A 20,728-nucleotide genomic window follows, 5' to 3' on the forward strand; every position below is an offset into this window, starting at 1 on the left:
TAAAACAGTAGAACAAGTCATGCAAGATTCATTGGAAGTATAATGAGTATGATTAGGGGAGGAAGGCACTTGATTCACCGAATTTTGGTTGATCAAAAATTGATCGAACCTTTGGGATAAAGACTTCACTTCGACGGCTATATCATTGGAATGGTCAACTTGATACAAGACATTTTCACCTAGATTTCTACCATTTTTAGATGATAAGGATCGATGTATTGAATTCTCACTCATGTTCTCATACAGCACCATACATCATCTTTATGCCTATCAAGGTAAGAACCACCTATAGAGGCATCAACCATTCCTTTATAATTATCCGATAAACTTTTAAAGAAAAATTGAACCAATTTTCATTTAGGAATGTCATGATATGGACACTTCCTAAGCAAGTCATTCAATCACTCCCATGCCTCATGAAACATTTCCCCTTCCCTCTGAGAAAATTCTCGAATTGAAGTTCTCATTGCGTTAGTCTTTGATTCCAGATAATACTTTTTCAAGAACTCTTGTTGCATCTCTGCCCAAGAAGTTATCGAAAAAGGTTTTAAATTGTTGAACCAATAGTTTGCTTTATCTTTAAGGGTGAAAGGGAAGAGTTTTAACCTCAAAACCTTTTCTGGCATGTCCATGTATTTCACAGTGGAACACATTTCAAGAAACTCATCCAAATGCTTGTAAGGTTCTTCACTTGGTAGCCTATGGTAATTGGGAAGCATATGAATTATTTGTGGTTTAATTTCATAATGGTGTGCTCTAAATGGAGGTCATTGAATGCATGTTGGTGCATTATACTCATTTAGCACATAATGATCTCTCAAAGCAAGAGGAGGATTCACAATTGGTGGTTCTACACGAGAACCATGATTTCCTTGAACAACGGGAGGTGGAGGTGGGACAAATTTGGCCGAGGCATTCCCATTGGAATAAAGCCTTGTTGTTGTGGAATGAAGGGTCTTGGCATGCAAAATGGTACTTGAATATGGTCATGATGTTGGTGCACATTAGGGTGAAGGATGCCTTGTTGGTCGATGTGACCAAAGTCCTCCACATGGTCCTCATTATGTTCTTCCATTGATGAAATGGAGTCATTAGAATTACCCCTTCCCCTAGGATTGCGAACAATGGATTCAAGATTTAAATTAAGTGGGATAAGAGTAGGATTCAATGATCTAAGACCATTCATGCACAATCAAAAGAAATAACAAGTCAACAATAAGCAAATAGCAAGCACTTCTTCTCCGCAATACATCAATCAACAAATATCCAAATACATTAATCCCATACTCCCATGCTTTCAATAATATGTAAGAAAAATAAATTGCCTCCTCGTGGGCCGACGATCTATCTAGAAATTAAGACTTGCCACCATGCGGGCCGACGATTTAACTGAGGAAAGAGTTAGAAAAGCTCACAAATAGTCCTTAAGCAACTTCAAATTATTTTTTAATTTTTGCCTTGCTTTGCTTTGTAAATTTCTTTTTATTTTTAACTTTTTATGCTTTTGCTTTGCTTAGCTTGGCTTGCTTCTCTGCTTTAGAATCCTTTTGCTTCACTTCCCTAGGCTCAATGCACCTAGCCAATCAAGAACAAACACAATAAGTAACCAAAATGAAATAAAATAAAGATAGGATCAAAATAATACTAATTCCTAATTGATTCCCAAAATACGACGTTGCCAATCCCCGGCAATGGCACTAAAACTTGGTGTATGTCAATACCAAAGCACAAAATAAATGGTGTGTGGCCAAGATTGAATTTATAGAATGCCATTACCACTACTAACTATTAATGTAGCTAGAGTAAGTAGGGATCATCCCAAGGAAAAGGAAGCGTATTCTTAGAATCAATGATCGATTAGTAGGTCGAATGATCAAAAAATGGTTTGTTAGTTGAATTATACTACACTTTAAATTAAAGAAAGGCAATGTAAAACAACTAAAACAAATGAGGTATAAAGAATATGAAAGACGAGTCTTAGGACATAGAGTTCACCACTAAGCATTACCTTCTTAGACATTCAATATTTGATAGATTAGGGGGATTGTGTGTTGCAAATAAAAGTGTGTGCCATTAATTGAATTATAAAGCATGGATGGCCAAGTAAGCATACATTGTCTAGTCAATCTAGTGAATAGCACAACATATCAAATTAGGCCATTAATCCTTCCATAAGTTCACAATTAATGCACACTTATTAAATTAGAGAAATATACCACTTGCATTCATAAGCATGGAATATCAAACAACAAGAATGGATTATCCACCTATCTAATAAAGTAACGCAATTACACTACAACTAAGCTAGTGACATGAAAATTAAACTAATTAAACTAAGGAGGTGGCACAATCCATCAAGAAATAAGTATGAACCATCAAATAAACCACAAGAGTATTCCATTTAAGCACCGTGCCTTGACCATCACTAGATTCACAATATCAACACACATAGAAATGCATCAATGTCACAAAATCTAAAGATAAACACATGAACATACATTCTAGCATACATAGACATATGGATAGAATTAAATACTCAATTGGAAGTATTAAACTACACAAATCATTGTAGAAACAAGATTTATATATATAAGATATCAAGACAAGAATTACAACATAAATCCCCATTAATTACAAAATATCAAAGTCTATGAGGCATGCTTAGGGCTATCTCTAGCCCCAAAAGAATGGTTTAACCACTCATTGATGTTGTCATCCAACCTTCAAGGACTATCACCATGGTAGAATTCATTTTCCTCCTCTTGTGTTCTTGGTAGAAACCCTAGATGAGTGGAAGAACTTTCCCAAATTGTGTGTTTCTCTTTCTAATCTCTAGCCAAGTCTCTCTCTCTAACCAACCTCACTCTAAAAATAACCCAAAATCCTTATATAGGGAGCTCAAATGTCACACCCAATGGTTATACCTCATGTAGTAGGACCTCCAAATGATTGCACCACGAGCACACCTTTGTTTGGCTTGGACTCTATTTTTCACATAATTTGAGGCAGTTCAATCAATCCTATGGTTGCTCGGATCGATCGAACCATGGTGGCACACTTTTTAGATAAGGATAAGGCTGAGATATTTTTGAGATATTTTTTGGAAAATGACAAAAGTGGTAAGTGAGGATAAGATCAAAAGGGTTCGATCAATCGAAGGAAAGGTTGGATCGATCGAATAGGAAATTTTCCTGAGGATAAGGACAAAAGGCTCGATCCATCATTGCATGGTTAGAATGATTATAGTGTGATCGATTGTAGCTTGGTTCAATCGATCGGAGAAGGCTTCTTTTCACTATTTTGCTTCCACTTTGCTCCTTTCTTCCACTAGACTTGAGATTGCTTCTTTTAATGCTCTAATTCAGCTGAATTGACTTATTTTGGGGATAAGTGCCTTAAAAAGGAAATAACATGAAATTAGACTAAAATGGTAAAATAAGATAGAATAAGGTCCTAGAACATTCAAGATTAAGGGGTTTAAATGCGCACCTTTTAGCGTTTATCAAGCTATAATGGCATATAAAATATCGAATCTTCAATATGCGATTCGTTACACTTAACAATGGCACAAAATTATCGAATCTTCAATGTGCGATTCGTTACACAAAACAATAATATCACATATTATACTAAATCAATTTACCATCAAAGAAAGTCACAATTACTAAGTCCACAACAATTTAGTAATATACTTACAAGGTAAATAATAGTAATCCTATACAAGAGTCCATTATCATAACAAGATAAATCTCTAGAACTTTAGTAATCTAGTAATGAAACAATTTACTTACACAAGATATATACATACTTGCTACACATGCTTGAATCATTAAACCAACAACAACACATAGTGATAAGCATACAAGGTAGATATTAGAAACAGTCCATAAGAATTTCACATTACAACAAGCATGAAATTCTAAATCTAGTAATTTACTAAATGGAATAACTTCTCTACACAAGATACATAAGCTGTACATGCTTTGAATCATTAAACATTATGTCAATTATAAAGAATCATCATCTAAATATAATCCTATAATTCAACAAGCATATATACAACATATAGAGAACTTCAAAAACACTAAAACACTAAGAATATAAATATACAACAACCCCTACTTAACGAGAGGATTATCTCTCTAAAATCCAAGGCAAATCAACTCAAAATGCAACACTGAAAAAAGCACTTCTAGATTAAGAAGAGAGGAAGATATGAGCTTCAATGTGGGGGACCAAATTTCTCAAGCAAGGGGGTTGAAATCAGAAAATGGCAAACAGTGTCTCAGCATTCCTTAAATTGCCAACCCGAGATTCACCCCTCTGGAATCCCTTGCAAACAATATGAAATGGAAAAACTAGAAAAGAGAGTTCTAAATCAAGAAGAGAGGAATATACTATCTTCAAGGCCCAAGATCAAAATCCCAAGGCTTTTAAAATCTGAATATGGCAAAGAGGGTTCTGTTTAGCTGCAAGGTGGTTAAGTTAGGATTCAACAAAAAACTTTAACTTTTCCACTAACCCTAAGCATTTATTAGCCAACCGCACACACACTAACACTACATCTCTCACACACACACTACCTCTCTCACACACACACATCCACACCCTCCAATTGTCACAATCCTAGGGCTCCTCACAAGGCTTAATCTCAAGCCTACACTTGTCACTAATCTAAGCCAACAAGTGCACCAACCAAAAGTCTACAAGTGGGTGAATCTTCACCCTCCACATGTCATCATCCAAAGCACCCTCACAAGGCCTAATCACAAGCCTAGACTTGTCAACATCTCAAGCTAACAAGTGTCCCAATCCAAGGCCAACAAGTGGGTGAATCTACACCCAACACTTGTCACCAAGACATGCTTCCAAGTCTCTCCACCCACATGCTTATAAGTGGTCCAATGAGAGTGTGACACTTGTCACACTTTCCAAAAATTGCAAAATGGTCCTTCCCCAAAATATCTTGCAAAATAAATTACAAAATAGTCCCTAAGACAAAAATAATTAAAAGCATAATTACACAAAGGACCATAAAAAGCATAAATGTTTTCGAAGAAACTATACATCCATACCCCTACAGGAAAAAGTAAACAAGTAGCATGTTTTTCTACAAAAGTAAGACTACGCATTTCATGGAAATCAAGTAATGTAGATGCACGTGAAGTCGGAAGTCAAATCCGAACTCAAAAATAAACTCAAAACCCTATTTCAGGTTTCCAAAACCCCTAAGTTATTCGGGAAAAAAATAAAAAATAAAAAAAATAAAAAATAAAAAAAAGGAAAGAGGGAAAATGACCAGGTCATTACAGGAAAATAAAAGGACGTGTCTGAATCTTAGAGGAGATAATTGATATCATCTCCCCTAAGCTTCAAGCCTGATAGAAATCATACATCTCGAAGGGTAGGGGCCATCTATGACGGCCCTGGTATTTAAGACAGTGCGTTCTATGATAAACCGAACGTAGATCCAATAATGAATCCTAAATGCGGAAGAAAAAGGTGAAACAACGGTCTCTAGAGAAACAATATGTCTCTAAGACACTAATGTGATCATCAATGTGGTCACGGAACCCAAAGAAAATGAATGTAGAAATGATACTTCAAAAACGGACAAGAATGAACCTAAGGGCAAAATGGTCTATTTAAACTGAAATGGGTGGCATCATGCATACCATTGGAAAGACAACAAAAATTTAATAAAAACAGACTCAAGAATCACCTGATTTGGAGTCCAGATGGAAAAGATATGAAATTAAAATGAAATGGCATTCTCCGATTGGGAGATACCACAACCCTATCTCACTAAAACTGCAATAACTCTCATTACAGTTGGATTTTTGGTGTGTGGTTGGTACCATTGGAACGCTAACTTCAAGCTCTTGATATTAGACTTAAGAATGACCTGATTTGGATTTAAAATGAGTAAGGTATGACCCTCTGAAGTTGGTGTATGAATGTTGTCTAAGAAAAACCAAAAGGGAAGGGTTCCAGGGAGGATTAGCCGACCGATGGCAAGGACCAGCTGGCCAAACCTCAATCATCAACTGGCGGAACCACAATCATCAGCTGGCCGAAATGCCATTTTTCACTAAAAGGCTACTGGAATTGGTCTCGAACATGTGTCAGTCGGCTGATGTCTGCTATCAGCCGGCCGATACACCCTGCTGCAGCAGAAAAAGCTACTTTAAAGCATGGGAAGGGTAATTAGTCCAATCCTAAGGTTCCATATGCAATGTATATGATCGAAACAAGTTTTAAAACATCCCTTGGCCTCATACGGACATCCATAACATGCTAAATCAAAAGGAACTTTAAATGTTACCCCAATGCATGAATTTTTCATGAAAATTCATAAAATATTAAGAGTTTTGTGAAATGTGAACATGCACACATGTGTAAAATGATGAAGTAGACGCGCTAAAATGGCCTACGGCCTCATGGCATGTCATATACAAAATATTATCCCTAAATGCATGAAATCCCATAAATTCCATAAACAAACAATGAAGTTAAACTAGCATACTTATCATATAATTGTTCTTGGCCCTTGGCCTTATTACATATACCTTCAAAGAGTATCAAAAGGTGCACTTAAGTGCACGTTACATGGTTTGAACTACAAATACATGTTTTGACATAATAAACCAAAAAGGAAGCACAATATGCTAACAAGTGCATATTCTAATATAACAAAATGCTCCAAGTAGTCAAACAAGCCTAAGAGTGTTGTGCATCCCACAATAATGCTTCTTTACCTGAAAAACAACCTGGTAACTTTAAGGTGAGTAAATAAGTTTACTCGTAGGGAATGAGCATGCATAAACCTACTTTATACAACTTTGCAATTTGATGTAAATCAATTCATAATGTTTGACCGACATTGGAACTTCCAACACAATGCAATAAGATAAAAACTCACAAAGTTATCAACTTGGAATTTAAAGTGCGAAATCAAACCAAAGTGGATACTCGGACATCACGCCGGATCAAACCGACAACTTAGTTACTTTAGGGTTACTAGTCCACGAGTAACCTCCTTATGTGTGCACTAGACTTGTAGAGGGACAATCCCCCATACTAGAACCATGCCCTAGCCTTAGTCATAACAACGACGTCCCAAGTTTCTAAAATTAATAATTTGCGTAACAACGTATATATATTAACACAAACATATATATACAATGTAAAACCATCTACTATGCACAAACCAATTTTGGAAACACAATACATGCTCTAAGTTCATAACTAATATAGTATGAAGAATGTTGAATCATCATTGTACAACTTGTTGCATTCTATAACAATGTTATTCAATACTAAGAACATAGTCTCACAAATATGATACAAGTCTAAAATCACGTTTTAAACATGAAATCAACATAAAATACAACCTCAATTCATTGATATAACAAGGATGGAAATTAATTAAATAAAATAATTAATTTCTCTAAATTTCATTTCTCATCCAAATACCCTCAATTTAAGATATGTTAAGGAACCTATCATGATCATTACTAATATCCCTTCAAAACTTAATTTAAATCATGGAAACACATAAATGAAAATTAATCAAATTAATTGATTAATTCCTCTAGATTTCAAAACAACCCCAAATGACTTCAAGTTAATATAAGTTATAAATCAAGTCATGGCCTTCCAAAAAATCATGTTTTAGCTTAATTTCATGCAAGGTACCTTTAATTACTAACTTAAAATTTTAGATTAAAGACATGTATTCCATTTGTACTACGTTATAAAACATATAAAACATCAAAAACATAACTTAGAACACCCCGTACCTCAATAGAGAATTGAATCTCTATAAAGCAATGCAACCAAGCTTAAAATGGACAACTAAACTATAGAAAAGCCCTAGTCAGCTAATCTATTTAAGGTGGAGGTGGATCAGTAGAGGTAGAAGGGGCAGACGGGGTGCGGCTTAGAAGCTCCTCCAGAATGCTCTTCTGCATAGTCAGTATTTGTCTCAGCACCGTCTGGCCATCTTGCAACTCAGCCACCCTGGCTCGTAAAGCTCTAATCTCAGCTTGAGAAGAACTCTCAAGCTGGGCTATAGGAATTGGCCTTCTCCTCAGCGGGGCCTAACTATTAAGGACATCCATCTCGTCCTCTGTAGCCTCATCATCATACTCCTCATCACCGTTACCCTCCGCCATCTCCGCATCAGCACGGACAGTAGAAAGAATAGTCGGCCGAGGGGGATAAGGTGGAACATGCAGTACATATGGCATACCCCATGCCTCAGTGTCCATGCACCGTCGATCCTCTCGAATCTCATCGTCAACACCCTACTTCAGCTTCCTTGCCTTGGTTATATGCCCGAAAAGGTTATTCCACTGAGTGAAATGGTACTGGGTGAAGACGGTAACAGTAGCCTCATTTGAGGGTATCGGAACCCCCACTATCTCCATCAGGAGTGTGACAAGTCTGGGAAAGTGAATATGATGAGTAGGAGGGTGTCGGGCCTCTCCCATCTCGTCATACAGCGGGCGTAGCTGTACGAAAACTAATTAGGGAATAGACACCCAGTAGCCAGCATGGAATGCGTAGTGCGCATCCACCAATCAAAATAATTAAATAAAAAAACTAAAATAACTAAATAAACTACGGTACAACATATAAATGCTAAGTTTAACGTTGATAGCTCGACAACATGCTAAGTTTAACGTTGATAGCTCGACGAAAACCTGACCTCTCTAGTCTAAGTAAATAGGATCATGAACTTCTACTGCCTCCACTGTGCATCTCTTCACACTACCCTCTATGTATGGCTTCAGTCTCTGTCCATTGACCTTAGACAGTTGTCCAGTCTTGCAATCTTATATCTCAATTGCACCATAAGGTGTAACTAAAATAACCATATATGGACCTTCCCAACGTGACCTTAGTTTGCCAGGAAAAAGTTTCAATCGTGTGTTAAACAACCAAAATTTCTTCCCAAGCTCAAAAGTCTTACGCAAGATATGCTTGCCATGAAATGCCTTAGTCTTTGATTTATAAACCTTGGTAAGCATCATTAAATAATTCTTCGAGATCTGTTAGTTAAACCTTCTTATTAGATTAAGCAGAGTTCATGTCAAAGTTTAGCTTTTTTATGGCCTAGAAAGCTTTGTGTTCTAATTCTACAGGAAAATAACACCCTTAACCATAAACGAGATGGTAAGGTGACATACCAATCGGAGTCTTATAAGCTGTTCAGTAAGCCCATAAAGCATCATTCAGTCTTAAAGAGCAATATTTACGATCTGTCCTTACCATTTTTTCAAGAATTCTCTTAATTTCATGATTGGATAATTCAACTTGGCCACTACTTTGGGGATGATAGGGATAAGCAACTTTATGAGTGACGGAGTATCTTTGTACCAAAGTACGGAAATACCTATTATAGAAGTGAGCACCCCCATCACTAATAATTGCACGTGGCATACCAAACTGACTAAAAATGTTTGTTTGAATGAACTTAATCACGACTGCGTGATCGGCGGTTTTAGTAGCCACTGCTTTAACCCATTTAGATACATAATCAACTGCCATAAGAATATACTCATTATGATTTGACTGAATAAAAGGACCCATGAAATCAATACCCCAAACATCAAAAACCTCAATAACTAAGATTAGAATTAAGGGCATCATATTTCTTCTAGAAATCGATCATATCTACTGATATCTAAGGCATGACCTATATAATAAATACGCATTCTGAAAAAGTGATGGCCAAAAAAAACCACACTGAAGAATTTTAGTTATAGTTTTCTTTGCATTGAAATGACCTCCACAAGCTAAACTGTGACAAAAGGTCAGAATACTATGAAACTCACTCTCAGGAACACACCTACGAATAATTTGATCAGCATAATATTTGAAGAGTTAAGGATCTTCCCAATAGTATATCTTTATCTAAGAGAAGAATTGATCTTTTTCCTGCTTTAACTAAGACAATGAAATTCTGCCTATTGCGAGGTAATTCATAATATCAGCAAACCAAGGCAAGTGGCCAAGAACTAGAAAATTGACTGGAAAAAAGAACTTGTCCACTTTTATGAGTACATCTTCAAGAATACCTCGTGGTTATCTAATAGAACAGTCAGCAAGCTGTAGAATAACCGACGTAGGTTTTAACTCACCTAGACCTAACTTCTCATACACAGAGTAAGGAATAAGATTAACACTTACTCCATGATCAAGAATTGCTCGCTCTATCATATTGTTTCCAATTATGCAAGAAATTGTAGGAGTACCAGTATCTTTAACCTTAAGAGAAGTGTTATACTTAAGAGTAGCACTGACTTGCTCGATGAGATAAATTTTTTTAGGAACTTGGCTTTTAGATTTCCTCTTAAGAGTGCACAAATCCTTTAAAAAATTGGAGTAGGTGGGAATTTTCTTTATAGAATCAAGTAGAGGAAGATTGATTTTGACCTGTTTTAAGACCTCCATCATATCTTGAATTTTCTCCCTTTGTTTACCAAAGTGGGAGGGTTCCTTGAGACGTTCAGGATAAGGCGCTCTTGGCTTATAAGTTGTCTCAAGATTAGGAGTAAATGAAGAAGTGACTCCACCTTCAACTCCTGTGGTGGATTATGAAATAGAACTTGAGAAAACATACTTGGGATATGGATTATGGATGATAGGAACAATGGGAACCCTAAGCCTCTCTTTTTTTCGTGTCCTTTTTCAACTTGATTGTCAACCACTTTACCACTCCTCAATGTAGTGATAGCCTAAACTTGGTCATGATGAATATCTAAGGAATTGGTTTCATCAATCATGTAAGTCTACCCTTTTGGGTTGGCTTTGACTGACTAGGCAACTTTACATCCTTTCTTCGAGATAGAGTACACGCTATTTGCCCAACTTGTGCCTCTAGCTTTGCTATGGCTTGAGAATGAGAATTAAGAAGTTGGGTATTAGCTTTAAAATCATCAAGAGCATTGAGTACTTGATCTTCAAAAGCAGAATTTCTAGGAGGAAGTGGAAGATTAGGAGCTTGAGTGGGTTGATTCCTAAACTGTGGTGGACGGTAAATACCAGATTGGTTGAAAGAATTATTTTGTGGCATAGGATTGGATGAATTTTGATATTGTCTAATGGCTTATGTCATCCTACCATAAGCTTAAGAGTGTGTGGATTCTAAGGCGAGGGCCAAGAGTTTTACATTTATAGAAGCCATTACTACCTTTACTAAAAATATAGAAAGGGTGAGTAGAGATCGTCCCAAGGGATTGTGAGGATCGAACAAGGTCGTGGAATCGCTATTAGGGCTAGTAGGTCGAGTGATCAAACAATTGGTTGGTCGGTTGATTAGAGAACAACTAAATTAAACTAAGTAATAACAAAAGAATGCAATAAAGAGTAAGTAAGAGAGAGAGAGATCTTAGGGTTTAGAGATCACCACCAAACAATGCATTTCTATATCATTGACAAATGATTAATGAGGCCAAATGGTGTGTTGTAATATTGGTGTGTGTATGTGTTCGATTGATTCAATAAGCAAGGATGACTAGTTAAGCATGTATTGTCTAAACATCATGTGAAAGGCACAATATATCTAAGCAATGAAGTATATATTGTCTAAACAACATGTGAGAGGCACAATAGATCAAAACAAGTCATTAATCCTTTCATTAAGCTCCCAATCCAAATACAACACAAGGATAGAGACATATGCTACTTGCATTCAAAAGCTTATATCATCAAACAACAAGCATGGATTGTCCTCCCATTTAACACTACAGTACAACTACACTACATCTACACTACTAGCATGAAAATAAACTTGGGGAAAGGCACAATCTATCAGGGAATAAGTATGAACCATCAAGAAAATCATAAGAGCATTCTTTTAAGCTCTATATTTTAACAATCTCCAAATCTATAGCATCAATACACATAGACATGCATCAATAACACAAAATCTAGAGACAAACACATGAACATCTATTCTAGCATACATAGATATATGGATAGAATGAAATGATCAATTGGAAGCATTAAACCACATAAATCATTGAATAAACAAGATCTATATATATATCAAAGTGTCAAAACACCAATTACAACTTTAATACCTCAATAATACACAAGATTATGATATAGAAAGCATGCTTGGGGCTAACTCTAGCCCCAAGAAGATGTCTAGCCACTTATGGTGATGTTGCTCCAACCCTCAAGGGCTAACTGCATGGAAGAGATTTGCTCATTGGTTGATGAAGAGTCTCCAATGGTGTCTCTAGCCTCCTATTCCTCTAAGCTTCCTCTCCAAGAGATGATATGAAAATGATATTGGCTCCCTTTGTAAAAAGCAATCCTTATCCTTATATAGGTAGGTCAAAATGACACCTAAAATGAGCTGGGGTCGTGCACACAATATTCTCTAATGATTGGATAAATGATAACTTTCAATGAGATGGAAATTTAACTTTTTCGCACTGAAGGAAGTTTAATCGATCGAACCGTGGACTTGGATCGATCGAACTGGCTGAGATCCATCGAACTTAGGTTGGATCGATCCAACTGGCTGAGCTTTTTGGGAAAAGACAAATCTGAGATATTTTGGAAGATATTTTTAGGAAAAGGACAAAAGTGGTTAGTAGTTGGTACAGCTTTGGATAGGATCAATCATTTGAATAAGGACAAAAGTGTTCGATCGATCGAAGGGTGGTGTTGGATCGATCGAACTTTTGGACTTTATGCTTTTGGGCCAAGGCTTGGATCTATCTTGAAGTACTGAGATCGATTATTGTTCGATCGATTGAACCTTGGAGTTGGATCGATCAAACTTTGCTGCTTCCCACCTTTAGCTTCATTTACTTCCTTCTTTCTCTACTTTGCTCCTTTCTTTGTTTAATCCCAGAATTGCGTCAATTAAGCTCTTATTTGGCTGAGTTAGCTTATTTTCGGGATAAGTGCCTGAAAATAGAAATAATACGAAATCAATCTAAAATGATAAAGTAAGATAAATAAAGGTACTAGAATGCCTAAGCTTAAGGGGTTTAAATACGCACTTTTCAGCGCTCATCACACCCCCAAACTTAAATATTACTAGTCCCTAGCAATGAACTAGAAAGTAAAGGAATGAAATAAACAACTATTCAACTATGAGCTAGAAAACAATAAATGGATAACGCCACTTTTGTAGGGAACACGATTGCATTTAGCATATATAACAAGCTTTTTAAACCCCTAGGCTACCCCTAGTGGATGAGTGAAGTCTCGTGAGGGTTTCCAGAAATGGTACCCATAAACATTAAGCTCATTGTTTCAAAAGAGGCACCAATATTGCAAACAAGCATTGGGAGAAAACTACCTCAAGTATGCTATTTTTCAAACATTTCCGAACAATCTCCCAAAATTTCAACATCGAGCAAGCAAGTATGGTCCTCCACACAACAAGAAAATGATCATGCAGATTAAAACAAGACCGGCATCAAATATGCTGCTATCTTAGCCAACTAAAGAATTAATCACATCCTTACTCTCAAACTAGCACAAAAATCTAGTACCGAACATCAAGACAAAAAGTGGACCTTTTATTAAAGCTTTATTGTTCTAGGTGCGCTTATTCTTTTCACTTGAATTTATTTATTTATTTATTTTTTTTTTCATTGAGGATCAAAGATGGAAGCATAGTGCAATGTGTTGATCTATTAAGCTTTCTAGCGATTAATGAGGTCGAGCGTTAGGTCAATGACTCCCAAACCAGACGGCTTTAGGGCATTAGGCATTCAAATACCCCTACAGATTTACAAGCTCAAATCAACTAAGCTACAAATCAAGACAACAACCATCTAATCATTTCCCACTTCTCACCTTTTGGGAGAAGTCCTCAATTTTTTTTTATTTTTTTATTTTAATATTGAATTATTAACCTAGATTTTGGGCCTTCCACCTTTCGGCGCGAGAAGTTCAGTGCTAGATAAGGCTAGAATCCTGGCTACTTAGTGAAAAAGGGTTGTTATCGACCTTTATCAAGAATGAAAGCTTTCAATGCACTACTAGCTCAATTAGTATATAACCAATTCAATAATCAACAAAGCATGTACCCCACAAATGAATGCTAGTGTGCGCCTATGCTAGTGTAGAATCCTAGAATGAATCTCAAAACAATCACAAAATAAGGATAATGTGGACCACAAGTGCAAGCAAGATATCAATCTTTTAAAAAATTTACTTCTAAATGGCATCCACAAGGCATACAAGGAGTATTGGACTCTCAAGTCAAGCAATTTTTAAATTTTAAGAAATATAGTCCTCAAAAGATCAAAATCATAGCTAGATATGGAGCAACCATAGAAATATCCCTCAAATACACAAGTCATGCCCAAAATTTTGAATTTAAAACTAACAATGCAAAGCACCATTCCCCTCAAACTTAAATGGCACAATGTCCTCAATGTGCAAGAGAACAAGGGAAAGAGTATACCAGTGCAACTAAGCAAGAATGATCGGGACTGAAGTATCCGAAGTGGGTGGCATGGCCCCCTAAACTTGGGATGAACTATGGTCCTAAAAATTGGCACTTGGATAAACTCATCAGATAAAAAAATGGGATAATTAGTGCATAATGAACATGTAAGTGTAAATGGGATAAACAGATAAATAGATGAGAGAGGTATAAGGGTGGTCCTGAAAATTGGGTAACACTCTCTCACTGAAGTCACAGTAATGCACCTGATGGAGTCAAACATACAGATATGAGAATATAATCATATGACATCCATAGTAAAAATAGATATATAAAATAGATAAAGTGGAGGTACAACAAAAATATCAAAGCCGACAGACCGGCTGTAAAAATAATAATGTACAGTGACAAAAGTAAAGTATCAATAGGAGAGAGGGATCATAAGATAGAAGGAACTGGGAACTCAGGAGGATGAGGTAGGACGGGCAGGTCGGGCTCCACAGATATCTCTGGATAGATCTCGGAACATAGTCACGACATTAGTGTGAAAGGCAGCAAAATCAGCTCTGTGGGCTGTGAGATCAGCTCCTATGGAAACACCAGCATCCTCAAGAGTTTGCAGGCGTACTCCAAAGCCGGGGGTCAGATCTGGAACCTCAGGCATAGATGAATCAGAAGAAAGCTCCTGAGTCTGCTCCTGCTCATGAATGGGCGACCTGACTGGAGAGTACTGCTCTGTGCCTGTGCCTGTGCCTCCCCCTCCTCTAACTCCACTTCAGCCACTACTGCGTGGTCCTGCAGGTAAGTAATGATGGATCGGTAGCTCTTGTCCTAATCCTTCTTCAGGAAGTGACATGAACCTCTCTCGGGGTGCTCCCGAGGGTGAATAGGGTAGTGCTGGTCTATGAGAATCTAGGTAATGAGGTGGCTGAATGGAAGAGACTTAGCCCGTCCAGGCGTCTCTTTGCTGATGTACTCGTCATATAGCTTCCTCATCACGCTCCAGATGAGCGTGGGAATGGACACCCAGTGCCCGTGTAGAAGGCGTAGAAGGCTGTCAGATAATCGCCCTTCCTCTGAATCTTGTGCCCGGCCATATATATGTTTCGATAGAGAACAGAATCGGTGAACCATAGGTCATCTGGAAGGAATGTCCGAGTGGTGAAGGTCTCGCCACTGGCATGGGGGCCTGTAAGAAAAATTGCCATGTCGGCATATGAAGGCCTGTATAGCCTCGAATATGTGTCCTTAAGCTCCGGAGGACAGTGGTGTGGATAGCGGCAAGAGCGGGCTAGAGAGTCCACTGTGATGGTGATCGGATGGCCATCGACAGAAGTAACCAGCTCAGCTGTGGTACACGGGGATGGTCGGAGGTTCTGGTAGAACAACCCTACCAGCCACAGGTAGGCCGGCTCTGTGACGGGGGCAAGAATAGCGGCTAGGCCCCTCTGAATGATATTATGGTAGGCAGATCGGGTCAGCACCGATCTAGAGAAGAAGGCCATGTCGAACACTGACTCATGGTCGACCGTCATATGCGCATATTGAGGTGCGGGCCTATCACACTGCAGATCAGCTGGCTGAGCAGGTTAAGCTGGTGGAGTTGGTATAGGTGAATGCTCAGCTTTAGTATGCGGTGGAGATGGTGATGGAGTGAATGCAGGATGAGCCGCAGAGGTGGATTGTATATGGTCATCCTCGGCCTCATGAGATGGTGACTGAGGTGGGGTAGCCTGTGCTGGCTCCTCCTGTGCATGAGAGGACTTTGTTGGCTCCTTTGTCCGTGGTCTAATGTGTCGGTAGGGCCTGTGTTGCCTGTTGGCAACGGTCTTCCTATTAACCATGGCCTACGAAAAGAAAAAGAAAAACTTGCAATGGGAGTTAATACCAAAATAAGAAATTTTAAGCACAATATAGAAACATAAATGTCAAGTAAAAATAGACAAAATAGATATGACATGAATCTATCAAGTGGCAAAATATGAAACATGCTAAAAAATGTAAGTATGAAATGCATCCAATGTGGAATATCACAGGCATTGGGCATATATGAGATAGCATTATTATAAGATGTGAAGAATGAATTGTGTGTATGAGATCTGTGAAGTTTGATCGATCATAAAAGGGAGTGAGATCGATCACAAAAGTTGGATCGATCGAAAATAAGTGAGATCGATCTTACAACTTCAATTGATCGGAGACATGAGTTCGATCGATCTCTCAAGATCGATCCGAGATACAAGTTCGATCGATCGAACTGTGCGACGATGAAAACTCAAAGGTCACAGATCTGTGACCTTGGAAGCACGGGGCCCACATGAACGTGTTCGTGGGCCCATTAATACAACAAATCAATCAATCCTAGCCACTGTTCAAAGCCCATACTCCCAAATTGAATCAAATCATCAAAAATATATACACATATATACACATATATATATATATAGACACAAATGCTTCAAGCTTCAACAATGGAGGATTTTGTCATGTATATAGCATGTATTCAATATATAAAGCATGTATGCATAAGATTGAAGCTTAAATCATGAGGGACATTCTCGGATCTTACCTCAAACGATGAGAGAAGTGGAGATGTGGAAGAGTGACGATGAATCCGAGAAGGGAGAGAGAGATTGATGCTTAGATGCTCGTCGGAAAGTTCACCTGAGGTGGGAGAGGTGATGGGATGCGGTGGCGATGAGGGGGGGTTAGGGTTTGTAGAGAGGGTGAGATCGATCTAAGGTATCGATCTAGAAAACCCTCGTTCTATTTTTAAAAACATTCCCGACAGAGTTCGATCAATCAAACTTCAACTAAGATCGATCGAACTTTGATGAACTTACTTCAAAGTATTTTTGGATTTTTGAAATTTTTGAAAATTGCAAAATTTAAAAATTAGAAATTAAAATTAAAATTAAAAATTGGAAAATAAAGTAAAATAAAATAAAATATTTTTGTTTTTTGTTTTTTTGTTTTTTTAGAATAAATTAAATAAATAATAATAATTAAAAACTAAATAAAAGTGAAAATATTTTTGAATTTTTGAAAACTTTTTGAAGAAATAAAATAAAATAAAATGAAAATAAAATAAAAGTGAAAATATTTTTGGATTTTTGAAAATTTGAAAAGTCAAAATAAAGTTAAAATAATGAAATGAAGAACTGAGATCGATCGAAACAAGAGTTCGATCGATTAGACAGAGAGCAAAAATATGCAGGTTTTTGGCTCAGAAAATTGGCTAAGTGTTGGAACTTGAAGATCGATCGAACTTGGAAGTTGGATCGCTCGAACTTGGAAGTTGGATCGATCGAAGAACTTCAGATCGATCTTGGAATGTTTCGATCGATCAGACAGAGAGGTGAAATATGCAGGTTGATGCAGGCTCAAAATTTTTCTAAGTGTTGAATCATGAGATCAATCAAACTTGGAAGTTGGATCGATCGAAGGTCTCTTGATCGATCTAAGAGTTAGTTCGAACAGTGGAACAGAGATGTGATTTGGATGTAGGTTTCTGCAGGTCAAAATTTTTTCTAAGTGTTGGATGCAGAATGGAGTTCGATCGATTGAGTTCAAGTTTTAGATCGATCGAACTATGCAGAATGCTCAATAATGACATGAAAGCTCATGCAATCCTCACCAAAGTTCATTTCAATGCATATGAGAACCAAAAACAAGTATTTAGACTTCACAAGAAATGAAATGAAAGATAGAAATTGGGGAAGAGTAGGGTTTTGACACCTTACGAAATGTCTTTGCTAGTCTTTAACGTCTCTAGTAAGGCATTAGGCTCTTTTAGCCCGGATCAAAGATCTTATAATGCATCCCCTCCTTATTGGGGTGACAGATGCTTTGAACTCCACCCAACAAATGGTTCTTTGAAGAACTTGTTGGATTAAGCTCAAAAGAAACCTTTAGTCCCTTGTCTATGAAATCACAACCTTTGGGCTTCCATGCCCTTTCTAAGCAAGAATTTGAAACAAGATTTTGAGAATGCAAGGTTGAAGATGATCCTTTGGAAGTTTTGGTCTTACACAAAAGCTCATTTCCATGATACTGAAGATCATGACATTTATCTACAACATTAACCTCTCCTTCATATTTGTCAAATGAATTGGGTGTGGGATTAAAGATATTCAACTTCACCTTCATGTGGCCAAATGAGATCTTCATTATTCCCGTCCTACAATTAATGTTGGCATTAGCGGTTGCCAAGAAAGGACGGCCAAGGATAACGGGAATTTGGCTCTTAAGATTGGGGACCGGTTCCGTGTCTATGACAACGAAATCAATGGGAAAGAAGAATTTGTCAATCTTTATCAAAACATCCTCAATTATACCCCTAGGCTTCTTAATGGATCGGTCGGCAAGTTGCAAAACTACCGACGTCGGTTTCAATTCACCTAGGCCCAATTTGACATAAACCGAGTATGGAAGAAGGTTAACACTTGCTCCTAAGTCAAGAAGCACTCGATTAATGATATGATCACCAATAATGCATAATGTTGTGGGTGAACCGGGGTCCTTAAACTTTGGAAGAGTGTTATGTTGCAAAATTGAGCTTACTTGCTCGGTCAAAACCACTTTCCTTGGTGCTTGGCTCTTGTTCTTCCGCTTTTGGGTGCACAAGTCTTTCAAGAATTTGGCATAAGCTGGAATTTTCTTGATTGCATCTAATAGAGGAAGATTGACTTTCACTTGCCTAAACATTTCCATAATTTCATTGGTTTTTGCCTTTTGCTTGTCTTTTGAAATGGATCCTTTTAAGGCATCCGGAAATGGAAATTTTGGTTCAAACACTTTTTAAGAATTTTCTTTCGCACTCTCTTCAACACAAGAAGTTTTCAAATCATTTTTCAATAAAACTTTTTCAACATCATTTTTCAAAACTTCTTTTTTAAACACATCTTTCAAAACTTTCTCATTTACAAGGTCATGTATGTGCAATGAAGGAGGAATGGGATGTGAAACAGGATGGGTGACAACTTGAAGTTGCACCGGTTCACTTTCTTCATTGGACATTCCAACTTGATTGTCCATAACCCTACCACTCCGCAAGGTAGTCACCGCATTAACATATTCAATGGTGTGGCCTTCTGATGAGGAATGGGTTTCCACAACACATTGTTGCTTAGGTGGGGCATTAATGGGCATCTTTCCCTTCTCTCTTGCATTGAGAGGCTTGCTATTTGCCCTACTTGGGTTTCTAGCTTCGCAATAGATTGAGAGTGAGAATGAAGCAATTGTGTGTTAGCCTCTAAAGTGCCCAAAGCATTCAAAACTTTTTCTTCAAAGGCGGGACTTCTAGTATTACCTTGGGAATAAGATTGGTTGGGAAAATGAGAATTAGCAAATTGATTCCCTTGTGATTGATAAGGTCTATAACCTTAGGATCCTTGGTTTTGAAGTGGAGGTGGAATGTACTTCCCTTGAAAACCGCCTTGGGAAGGGTTTGAGCCCTCTCTTTGGTTTTTCCAAGAGAAATTCGGATGATTCCTCCAACTTGGATTATAGTGAGTACCATAAGGATTGTTCCATTAGTTCACAAAAGCTGCATTGACTTGTTCATTCGGTTCATTTTGCACTTTTCTGTGAGGATAATGAGAAGTAGAATGAAGAACACTAGAACAAGTCATACATGTTTCATTTGATGCACGATGAGAATGGTTAGGGAAGGAAGATACTTGGTTTGCCGAGTTTTGGTTAATCAAAAATTGATCAAACCTTTGAGATAAAGACTTCATTTCAGCGGTTATTTCACTTGAATGGTCGACTTGATATAAGCCAACACTCTTCCTACCTTGTGAATTTCTACCATTCTTGGATGATAGTGTTCTATGCAAAGAATTTTCACTCATGCTCTCAAAAAGACGCCACACGTCATCCTCATGCCTATCGATGTATGAGACACCCATGGAAGCATCAACCATACCCTTATAGTTGTTCGATAAGCTCTAAAAGAAGTATTAAACTAATTACCATTTGGGCATGTCATGATGTGGACACTTCCTAAGTAATTCATTGAAGTGTTCCCATGCCTCATGAAACGTTTCTCCATCCCCATGTGAAAATTCTCTAATTGAGGTTCTCATGGCATTGGTCTTAGAAACCGGATAATACTTCTTCAAGAACTCTTGTTGCATTTCTGCCCACGAAGTGATTGAAAAAGGCCTAAGATTGTTAAACTAATACTCTGCCTTGTCTTTTAAGGTGAATGGAAAAAGTTTGAGTCTTAAAACCTCTTCCGGCATGTCCGTATATTTTACGGTGGAACATACTTCAAGAAACTCATCCAAATGCTTG

The 20,728-nt window shown here is 37.6% G+C and overlaps 1 non-coding gene and 1 pseudogene across 1 annotated transcript; both read left to right on the forward strand.

Annotated features, from left to right (window-relative positions):
* The first annotated feature begins 363 nt into the window (after positions 1 to 363).
* LOC132280563 (small nucleolar RNA R71) lies at positions 364 to 470 on the forward strand. Its single transcript, XR_009471601.1, has one exon. It is a non-coding gene; the product is annotated as a small nucleolar RNA R71 (small nucleolar RNA).
* Positions 471 to 20,413: 19,943 nt separating this feature from the next.
* Positions 20,414 to 20,512, forward strand: LOC132280411 (small nucleolar RNA R71; annotated as a pseudogene).
* The last annotated feature ends 216 nt before the right edge of the window (positions 20,513 to 20,728 follow it).

Source organism: Cornus florida, unplaced genomic scaffold, assembly GCF_030987335.1.
Source record: "Cornus florida cultivar Cherokee Brave unplaced genomic scaffold, ASM3098733v1 CherokeeBrave_3.0.0_Hap2_Chr10, whole genome shotgun sequence".
Lineage (NCBI taxonomy): Eukaryota > Viridiplantae > Streptophyta > Magnoliopsida > Cornales > Cornaceae > Cornus > Cornus florida.